Here is an 11979-nt window from a genome sequence, read left to right as displayed (position 1 = left end):
GTTGTCTGCTCTATTTTGGTCCAGACTGCCTTTTCAGGTCCCTCATCACAAATCTCCCAGTGCACAAATCTTTGCTGGGATCTGAGCTTTCTGTTTTATCCCACAGCTTATAAGTCGTGCTCATCACTTCCTCACCTACCCACTGCTGTGTGATTCGGCACGCATTTCTCCCACACCTGCATTCCCACTAGCATTTAGTATCTCAGCTCAGTGCTTAGAAGCTGCTCTGACCTGCTGCCCACGCACGCAAACCTGGCCAGGCTGTGCTGCCAAGGGCTTGGCTCATCACACTGTCCCAGTCAGTCTGCAAATGTTGACAGCCACTCGCAAAGTCTGGGCCTCCAACTTTGTTTTACTTAGAAAGGGCATCACAGAGATCTGGTCTACTCTGTGAACAGGAGGTGTTCAAGGAAGCCAACAGAAATTGCTGTAGAAGATACACCATGTATATTCTTACAGGTCCTGCAGGAGACACCTTAATCCCAGCCTTCAACTTAAACATGTGGATTTTTACCTTGACTGGATTCATCTATGAAATATCCTGGTAATGTTCCTGTTAGCAGGGCCATGTAATTTCCACTGACCATGATATGAACCAAAGCATCAGTCTGGAGATGGACCTACACAGATCAGACATCCTTACAATTTTGTTCAGCCAGATAGGATTTCTGCAGCTGTCTATTCATGGGGAGAGTGTTTCTATATTCTGTTTACCTTATTTGAAAGAATTGAACGCTTAAAAATTCAGCCTAAGCTAATCATTTTACTTGCATGACTAGATAGTTGCCACCTTGTCAAGTTGGAACTAGGAAAGACACTTCTAGTTAGTTTGCCAGGAAAATTAATGTTAATAGCAGCAGTCAGCCATGCCAAATCCTTGTGAGATGACCCAAGATTTAGCTAGGACTGCTCACTGAACATCGGGTTCTGACTTGCGGAACTGTGCCACATCTGCGGAAAGGAATATCCTGCCTGGAGTAGCTAGGAAGAGCTGTAGGAAGTCAGATTTGTGAATTTCAACAGACAGTTGTTGATACTCACTACCTACCAAGAGTAACACAGAAGCAAAGCATTGTTTTACCTCCAAGGTTTGAAACACTTTCCCTCGCCTCATGTATTTTTGAAGAATAGACAGCAAATAGCTCTGCTGCCCCTATATGAGTCACGAACGGCCTCCCCAGACACCGGCCTCGGTGTTGTCAGGCCTGGGGGTCACAAGTAGATCTGAGGCAAGTAGACACCAATGTGCTTTTATTTCCATGGTGAGAACAGAGTGGCAATTTGATCTCACCCAAGATGACTATTCATTTTTGAAGTGGTTTATAAACATTAACAGTTTGCAATTAGCAATGCTCTCAGTTGATAGACAAGATGGACCATTACTGCCATTTGAGGGAGGCAGGGGAAATGGAGAACTAAAGGGAAAAGGTAGATTTAAGTGATCCACACAAAACCACAGCAGCAGCTAAAGAAAACTAAGTTGGACTTTCAGACCCATCTTGAAAACCTCATTCTGCCTTTGTCTAAAAGCCCACAAATCTGCAAGCTGCATCACAAACCACCACGTGGACCCACCACTGCGATTTCAGAAGTAGCATAGCCATATTCATATGAATTCATACTCCATTTAAGTAGGCACTGAACATGTTATCACACATACAGCCAGCCTCATTCTGGACACATGCTGTTGCAGACCCAGGGAACTTGGACATCTCTGTACTGTGTTCCCCAATGACTCCATTCGGGGATTACTACAAGCTGATCGAAATATTTATCTGTAGTCAGCAAGTCAGAGTCTTACTCCTTAACCCCATATTTTTCAGAGGAGAACAAAAAGAACTTGTTGAAATTGTTAAATTTAAATGTTATGTATGATCTTCTGCATAGCAGTCAACATACCACATACGCGTTGATGAATTTTGCTTGTACCACTTCTGACAGGCAGTAAGTTTTTGTCTTACAGATCAAAAGCACAAAGCAGAGAACTTTCAACATTCCTTGCTTCCCCCATCTTAAACACAGTATATTCCTTACTTTTCCTTTTCTTCTTTTAATTAATTTTGAATGATTTGCTTCCCCCTTCCCTTAGTAGCGAGCATAGAGGAAGTGATCAAAATTGGTTCCTACACCTTCACCTCCAAGAAGATCCACCCTCATTCATTAAAAGTAAGCAAAAATGCTAACATTAAAAGGGACCTAGCTGTTTAAGATGTCAGGCACCCTTCAATGCCCACAGCCTCCAGGGGCTTAGAACCCCACAGAAAACACTCAGCAGCTTAAAGAATATCATCCTCATTAGAAAAGCATTAAAAACAAAACCAAAGGGGGGGGGGGGGGGGGGGGGGGGGGGAAGAGAAAAAAAAAACACCACCACAGTTTGGACACCTAACAGAACAGAACCATTTAAAAGAGAAAGAATGACATTTTAGTAAAATTTTGTATTCCCAGATGAAAGCAACCAAGAGAACTCATTAACACTTCTCAGAAATCACAGTTCACACACCCTTAAAAATAACAAGCCCCAACAGCAAAACAAAGATAGGAATTTGTAAGCTATAAACAATTTGCTTTAATTGGCTCAGGCAGAGCAGCATGTCAACCCCGCTATTTCACTTACCATTCCTGAGACAGCTCAAGCAGCAAACGGGCTGCATTACATGCACACAGCCCGTGCTCTGCTGAGTAACTCTGCCCTGCACCAGGTACAGCCGTAGCAAGCACGGTAACAGAGCAGGGCCTGGAAATCTGAGGAACTGAGCCCTTACTGAAATGATGGTATGCATATCCTAAGGAAAACCAATTCACACCGGCAGTTTGAAGCTAGAGCTTTAAGAAAAGGCCAGTTTTTAATGAACATCCTAGTCCATTATTTTATATATATATATATATATATATATATATATAAGTGCTTGGGGCTTGTTTATTTAATAGCTGCATACCACTAAAGCTATTATGCTTAGTTAGACAGTTGTCTGCAGCTCACAAATAGCATATACAGTAGCAATAATAATAGTGCCTGCTTCTACACAATGTTCTGCTCCAAGGATATTTTGGATCTGCTCCAAGTTCATTTACATAGGTGATACATAGTATGTGCAGGGATGCACATTTCATTTTTTCTGCCCTTTGCTCTCTACCTCCTACAGTCCCTGGAAAACTCTTAAAGAATTGGTGTCAGGTACCCAACATCTTGCTGTAGTCAGCTGTACACTGATATACAGTTAAACACATGACCCGGACAAATACAAGTGACCTGGATCTACTTCCCCTGCCATCATTTTTATGGTGCCCACAAATTATACTCCAGAGCAATTATGCATCTTCCAGCTCTTTTTGCAATAACTCAGAACAAAATTCTATAAAGAGCTTGTTATACCAGACCTTTAGAAACACTGTGCTGCAGCTACCACTACAGTGTATTCCTTCCTGGAGAAACCTGCCACTGCAGCCCCTTTGCCCTTGGGATTTCCACATGCTGGGCTGGAGCACAGCTCTCTGGCTGGCAGCCTCAGCACTTCACTTCAGAAACAAAAGCATCAGCCAGTGCAGGTTGGGAAAAGCAGAAAAACACAACCCAGTTCCATACCACCCACTGTCAAGAGGCTCCTCAGCTTCCCTAGCCCATCGCTCACCCTGCACAACAATACCCCTCTTACCTCCTTCCTCAGCTCACATCCACACAGAAGAGCAAAGCAGTTCAACCTCCTCTCTGAGGCTTCCCAGTGTGATACACGATACAGTCACTCCCTTTTTAGAATCAGGCATTTTGTTCCTTCAAAAGCTTTTGGCTAGCAAGTCTCTCTCATACTTGCCTTTAACCCCAGTGGAAGCATGAGTGGCTACAGGATGCCAGTAAGAACCAGCTGTTCTGTTATAAACACCCTTAAGAGTACTTCTTTAATCTATTTAGTGCATATCTTCATCAGCTATATAAATTACAATTTTTAAAGCAGGTTTTTGCCTGGCCCTGCAACAACCTCACACAGCCCTGTTAGCCACCTGAACCCAGCTGGGAGAAGCTGTGAAGGTAATTTCTACAGCTAACAGTTTCATGCACACCACCTGGGCTGGGGGCACTGCCTAGGCTTATGCTCACAGTTCACACCAACATGAGCTGCTTTCATCGAGTTATAGTTCACATTTGCTACAGCTTACATGTTTACAACACATGCTGCAGCATATACGTTTTTAATTACCTCACCCCACAGACATACTCCAACTTGGTAAGTCTGTCATGTGCCTGAGCCCGTCTTTCCCGCACTATCGGGGATATTTTATGCTACTTTCTTCCAATTCTTTACGGTGTGCACTCCAAACCTATGTGGGTTTACCAGAAATCAGAGGGCAGGCATGACAGACGTTAGTCACCCACCTATTATATTTGCCCTTTTCCAGTCTAGATAAAACATCAACACTTTTTCCATTTTTTCTTCTACCAAGGCATCATCCAACTGCCATGTTATCCCTGCTTTCTCAGTATACCTGCCCCCAAACCTTCCAGCTGACTCTTCCTTAAGAAATACTTCCATCCTCCTAGCAACCACACTCTCAGCCCCAGGCCCTGGCATCTCTTCATTAGTTTCTCACCAGTTGCTCCAGGATTCACCCTCTGGCAGCCTCCAATTCTCTGTAACAAGTAGCAACTCCTCAATTCCCTCCACAACAGAAGCAGTAGGTGCTGTGCCATCCCCTTCCCATACTGAAATTTCATCATCTTCCCTTCCTTGCACCCACTGATGGGGACTTTACCTTGCAGACTCTGAGCTGAGCCTGTCAGTCCTGGGAGCCACGTTATGTGAAGACTCCTGTTGATGCATCAACCAGTGAGACTTCAGATGATCAGCTGAGCAGGCTTCCATCTCCTTTGCTCTCAGTGAATACCAAACAGTGCCCAGAGGAGCTAGTGCCTTCCATCTGCTCCCATCCTTGGCTGGCTTTCTTAAAGAAATTGATTGTTGTTATTTGAAGTATAAAGGTACAACATTTCTTAGCCTCAAAAAGGAAGTCACTACTCACAGCGCAAGGGGAAAGCTCTACTTGAATCATCTTTCACCTCACAAGCCACAAATCACTGAGTGTTCATAACAGTAAATCTGGACTAACTGCTGCAATTAAATTTATGTAAATAAAAGTAATTATAATTATTATTGTTACTGTGGTGCAATTATGTTATTAATCATGCCTTCTCTAATCATGATTGCTCTTACTTTAATTTCTGGTATTGGCTAGTCTTTAAATACTTTTTCTCCTCCTTCAGAGGGAAAAAGAATGGGAAAGTTAATTTGCTGTAGTTTGTAGCAGCACTCCTCACAACCAGCATTTCATCACCTACCAGCAACTGGCCAAAACTATCCTGTCCTGATCTGCTAATACAGCTTCACTAATCGTGTTTAGTATGTTGTTCAGGAGACAAAAAGAGTAGATATAGCTGGGGGAAAAGCAGGATTTGTGGTGCATGGAGTGTCTTCTATTATGTAGTTATGGGCTAAACTTCCTACCAACTCCAATATTTTCAAGTTTCTCATGAACTGCAAACAGGAATTCACTTTCAAGACCCAGCATGAACACACAGCATATTCTCTGAGCCCTCCGGGCTAGGAACTTGGTGGGCATTTCACATGCACACAGGACAAGTAAAATGTCAAATGTGGTTACAGTTCCAATTGTTGCTCTATAGATCTGTTGGTACCTATGCTTTTGTCTAAGCCCCAGGGCAAGTATGTCCTGGAGAGTAAGTCACAGTCCCAGGTACCCCAGTAGCTTAAAGCAAACAATTATGGATTTGCTGGGGAACTACTTTCTTGCCAGTGGAAATTGGAGTGGACACAAAAAGATAAGAGGATGGAGGACAAGTGTCACTTACCTAGGTCTCATCCCAGTATGGCGTCAAGATATATCCAGAAGTGCATCTGGTTACCAGCTAAGAAGTACTCTTAAGTTGCACCGGTGAGATCTGCCTTATAAATGGATTGACAGCTCTCTGCTGCGTTTTACTCTATGAGCTTTCTCCCCAGCACAGCCAAGTAGACTAGGAAATAGGACATAAGCTTGTAAGCTTCTCTGCTAAGTCTCACATTTGATGTACGACCAACTAAGAAGTGATGCTGCAATCCAGCAAGGGATTAAAAAGTCTTCAAGAATTATGACTCAAGGTTTGCAGAGAGTATGTTGAATCAATATTACATCACGGTGCTGGAGTACCAAATATTATGCTTCATATATTATACAAAATGCAGGTTCTGCTTGCTGTGATCATCATTAGCCTTTCAAAAGATAGGAGCTTTACTCTCAATGAACAAGCAAAAGTTCCTCGTGTCATCCTTTTTCACTGTTTGGTAGAACCGTTTCATACTACCTTGTAGCTGCACATTCTACTCTGAAAGAAAATAAAAAGATGAGTGTGCTAAGTTGAACTAAAGAGTGAAGATGTTGGTCTATAGGCAGCTGTTATCCCAAATGTGTTAGAACACAGTTATGACAGAACAAATGTCTGTAGCAGTCAACTCCAGGACTATGTACATTTAACACAGCAAATCCTATGTCTGATACTTACTGTGCAAACGTGTAATACTATCACTTCATGAAGATACCCTATCACTAAGTCAAGAAGACATACCACCTCATGACCCTTCCTTATCAGGGTTGACTACCTCACCAATATGGCTGCCCTTTTTCCTGCATACATTATTTAAGAATATATACCGCCCTATTTACCTGAGCTAGCTAGCACAGATCTCTCTCTGTACCACTCTTCATTCTGCAGCGCCTTTTCAACAAGCAAGACGTTACACACAGTGCAAGTCTGACGGTGCCACATTGGTTTGTAAGAGCATAAAACAAACTTGCAGAAGACAGAATCAAAAACATGTGTTTTCAAGTACAAAATATGGTATAGTTATATTTCAAAATCTGTTTCGTGCCCCTTGCATACCTCAAGCTCCCTCTGAAGTACAGAAGAAATTTAAGTACTTCAATGAACAAGATCCTGCTTTATCATCAATAAAAGGCATTACTCTGATATGCTGAGACAAGCAACCATAGATTTAGCTATGATTTGAAGAGCAATAAAACGCAAAAAATGGAGAAGTAATTTTTATGGACTGATTTAAAAAAAAAAAAAAAGAAAGGAGAAAGAAGAAAAAGGACAGGTAACATAATATACCTCATCTAATTACTTACTAATTCAGCAGAACTTGCAGCTTTGATTTCACTAACGTACCAATCAGGTGAGAAATCGCAAAATCTCTAGTGAATGGAGGACAATTTCTTTGTTGGCACAGAGAACCATGTTTTTTTAAACACAAGAACATTAATCATGATAAAATCATTTTTTGCACTCGGGTCTGCTGTTTGTAATAGGAAATTTCAAGCAAATCACACCATAACTTACTTTTAATGAACACTTAACTATTGCAAATCACTACCAACATTTTTACGGCCAAGAGGGGATCTGTATTATCTAACTAACAGCTTATTAAAATGGTCAAGAGCTTCCTATAGACTGTAAGAAGTATATGGAAAGTTAGAGATTAAAAGAGACAGTACAAATTCTTTAATAATCTTTACTTGAAGTAATTGTTTTCAGTATATGAAAACCTGAGAAACAATTTCAACATCTCAGTATCACACACAAATTTGATTATCACAAATATAAAAGAAACACTCTAAAAAGGTTTTCATTACAATTAAGTCAGCTTAGTGGAATTCATGGCAAAGACAAAGAAGTACAAATCAGTGATGCAGCAGTAACATTTTGTCTTACAACTTGAAGATGATTTAACATTTTCTAGACAGTATTTTATTGTTGTATTTACTGAGACAAAAACTCTATTAGGTTTTCACCAATGAATTGGAAGAGCGGATTTTAGTGCAGTTTCTGTATCTTTAAGGCCAAAGACATAAAAATATTTGGTATTTTCTAACTATGTTTGACTCATATCAGCTCATTTCATGTTTCTTGTAATTAGAATGGTTTTCTCACCATTTAGTGATAGAGGAATGCCACTGCGCATGGTCTCTTCTCAAGAACCAGTCTATTCAGAAATGACTACTGCTCTCTCTCCAACTGGCTAGCATTAGCTAGATATAAATATAGATTTTTTTTTTGTCTATGATTGTCTATACTGCTACTATTCTAAATAATTAAAAAGCTGTTATAATAACTAAATGCTTTTATTGAAAATGATTAGTAGATATTATTTTCTTTTTAATAACTAGGGCGTTGCCAAGACCAAACACGTGACTAATTCTGGCAACTTTGTCAGCCCAACTGTATTTTCTCAGCAAACAGAATCATGATGGGCTCCTCCTCAGCACTTACTAAGATGATAAAACAGTAATTTAGAATGGGATAGATGTAACTATCTATATGGGCGACGAAGATGGTGAAGGGCCTAGAGGGGAAGACATATGAGGAGCAGCTGAGGGCACTGGGCCTGTTCAGCCTGAAGAAGAGGAGGCTGAGGGGGGACCTCATTGCAGTCTACAACTTCCTCGAGAGGGGGAGTGGAGAGGCAGGTAACCCATTCTCCGTTATCACCAGTGACAGGACCTGCGGGAATGGTGTTAAGCTGAGGCAGGGGAAGTTTAGGTTGGACATCAGGAAGAGGTTCTTCACCGAGAGGGTGGTTGCACGCTGGAACAGGCTCCCCAGTGGTCACTGCACCACGCCTGTCTGAATTAAGAAGCGATTGGACTGTGCACTTAGTCACATGGTCTAAAATTTTGGGTAGACCTGTGCGGTGCCAAGAGTTGGACTTGATGATCCTTATGGGTCCCTTCCAACTCGGGATATTCTATGATTCTAACTGCATTTTAAAATGGAAAAAAAAAAAGATGTAGAAACTGGGTGGGTTGATAAACTTAGAAGAAAGCATAGTGACCGTAATAGGGGCTACAAAACATGTAACTACACTATCTTCTTCAAAAATATTAGGTTGGAAAAAAAAAAAAAGAGGACAATATATCAGGTACAAAAGAAATGTATTATGGATTAAACCCTAAAAATACAACGTAACCCTGTCTGTCTTTGACAGATGTGTTCTATCTACCGCTAGCAGACGTGGCTTTCTGTCTAGTTTTCATCTTAACAACCTTTGTCAACTTATCACACCAGTACATTTTGAGTTGAACTGCAAGATAGGGAGAGGGGAGTTTCTTCTAGAATATCAGAGAGATAACTTGTGCATCAAGTATTGTAAGAACTGATAAGCCAGCTACAGTGTTCCTGGAAACTCTGGGATATTTGATATTGTAAAAGTCAAGAGCTAAAATATGCATTGGGTGCATATGCACACGTGAAATGGTGTGCTGTTGCTGACACCCACCAATACTTACAGATTAATTGTTTACAAAGTTAGTGTCCTTCTCCTTGTGTATTTCGGGCATCTGAAATAAACATGTGTTTCTAGAGACAGCATTTCTCTATCTTATTTTCTCTTATTCGAGCTTCCATAGGGGGAATTCTGAGCAATTTTGATCCTTTTGGAAATGAACATGCATGTCTTCTTGCACCTATCACTTGGGCTGAAAACTCAGACACCTGAAGCTGGCACAACACTCTTAAGGGATCAACTACAGCTGACTACTTCACATAACTGTAGAGGGGAGGGGAAGACACTTTCTCTTGTTATAAGCTTTTGTTCTTAGACTTCTGTCTAAGCAATTTTCACCTGGCTTATACTGGTAGTTGAATTATTATTTTTTTAATTTAAAGGAATCTGAAAGACTTCTCAAATTCTACTCCTTGGCATTATTGTCTAGAGTTAAAAGAAGAACAAACTCAATCCATATTCTCAATTTTCCTACAAGTTGCATGTTTGGAAGAGTTAAACTTGGCTCAACACTCTTTGCCTCTGTAAGTAGCTTCATTAGAATTGCATGTAGTAGAAAAACAGTCACTTAAGACTTTTCTCCCTGGATCTCAGTCTTCTTTAAATTTACATTATCAAGACTCTACAATAAAATGCAAAACAACATGCAAATATGTAAATCCCTTCACCTATCTTCAGGTAAAATCAGTGATTTCTTAAAAAGATTTAAAAAGAATGTTTACAAAAGACAACACAGAAATTAGCACACATTTGATTCTCTATGTGCATAAAATAGGAGACATTTACACTGCTGTCATTAGCATAATTGAATGTAACTTTTGCATGTTTAAGTCATCTGTAAACTATGTATATTTGGTTCGGTAGATCTTTTAACTAAAGTAACACAAAGCTTCAAGCCGGATGCAAATCTAGATGGAGCAGCAGGGTAAATATTTCAACACAGAGAAGACCACAATGAGTTCCAGACTACTCTTAGAATGGGGCTGATATTTAATTTAGCTTTAATTTAGCTTTAATTTAATTTTGAAATTTCTCAAATTTTAAAATTTGAGAGCAAATTTTCAGTTTAAGAGGAACTTTAAATCTTTACTCAGTAAAGATCTCATTGAAATGTCAAAAGCAATAACCCTAAACTTTAAGTACCAATTTAGTTTTTCAATTCATTTTTCCTGAAACCATAGACAGTAATCACGTATTACATTTTTGACAGGTTATCCCACAGACCATTTCACTTTTCTGCATTTATTTTCTTCAAACAACCAGAGGTGCTCTAGGGTTTATCCTTCATCCATATTGTTAATCTTTATACACTTTTTGCTCCAAAATCAATTGCTATTCCCTCCTTAGACTGTTTTATAGGTGTGTTGTTGTTTTTTTCCTGACTTTAGTGAAATTTACTAAATTGTGTCTTGAGTCATGATCCACATCATGAAAAAGAGAGAAAAATATGACAGTGATCTAAGAAGTGCTAACAGAGAATAGTTTCCCAAGTGTATGTTAGCCAGATAATTAGATCTATGGAAACAACAAATATGAAAGCAGATGAGAGCCCTCTGAAGTACGTTATATACTGAATTTGCACCACTGTTGAAAAGAAGGCTGAAGAGATGGCAGAACATAAGATGAACAGTGTTACATATTACATCAACATTAAAAGGAATATCAAAATCTCTCTCTCAACTGATTTCCAAACTTTTAGGGAGTAACTTACTGCAGTCTTATCTGTCACCAAACAGCAATGTTTTGAGTATTTGCTCATGCTTCTTCCTCCCTGAATGCAACAGCAAAATTGAGGAAATCACTGGCAGGCCTAGAATTGGAATTGATTCATTTTATATGTACTGGACAAACATTTTACTGAAGTTCACACAGACAAACCAGGTTTTAGAGAAATCAAAAAGCTTTCTTATCTACTAAATATTCCACTAGCAGGAGCAGCATTTTGGTTTGTAACTAAAACACTAGCCTGAATATCAGGGGTTGTTCCATCTCTAATCTGCTCTATGATCTAAAAGTATTTATTGCAATGATATGTTTTTCTCATTTTTCCTTTCTTAGGGAGATGATAAAAATCAAGTCTCCCTTGCAAATTTTTGGATTTAAGGTTTAAACGTTCCATGCCAACATATTATTATAATAACCTGATGAACTAGGAATAATCAAATAACTTTTAAAAGCTACTGAACATTCATAGTTACTACAATACATTCTTGGGACACATGAGTAGTATTTACAAGCAGCTTATATCCAAGGGATCAACAAAAGAAAGGATTGAAGGAAAGAATATGGAGTGTGTGGACTATTCTTCACAGAAACTCAGACGGCATAAGGTGACTAATAAATCTTTTTGCATATAGTAAATAACATAGATTACTATAATTACATATTAAAGATTATAACACATTTTAAATTAAGAATCATTTACTATTCCTGTGTAGTTTGCCTTTAAAAAATGCCTTTTTTTAATCAAGGCACTTAGAAAGTTATTTTTTCTAACATAATTACAGATAAGATTCAAATAAAAATTTAAATAAATCATTTACCTTATAGAAAATATATTTTAATAGTGAAATAAAAAATAAAGGCTTTGTCCCTTTTGACTGGCAAGAAATACGTTAAGAAACTGTATTTTCCTTGAAGTTGTAAA

The 11979-nt window shown here is 39.3% G+C and overlaps 1 long non-coding RNA gene across 1 annotated transcript; it reads left to right on the top strand.

Annotated features, from left to right (window-relative positions):
- Positions 1-2922: 2922 nt before the first annotated feature.
- Positions 2923-9016, top strand: LOC308194606. The gene is made up of 2 exons (XR_013950731.1): positions 2923-4675; positions 4757-9016. It is a non-coding gene; the product is annotated as an uncharacterized lncRNA (long non-coding RNA).
- Positions 9017-11979: the final 2963 nt, after the last annotated feature.

Source organism: Anser brachyrhynchus, assembly GCF_964034855.1.
Source record: "Anser brachyrhynchus genome assembly, chromosome: 4".
Taxonomy (NCBI): domain Eukaryota; kingdom Metazoa; phylum Chordata; class Aves; order Anseriformes; family Anatidae; genus Anser; species Anser brachyrhynchus.
Note: the sequence above shows the minus strand (reverse complement) of the source record. Positions and strands in the feature narration are given on the sequence as shown.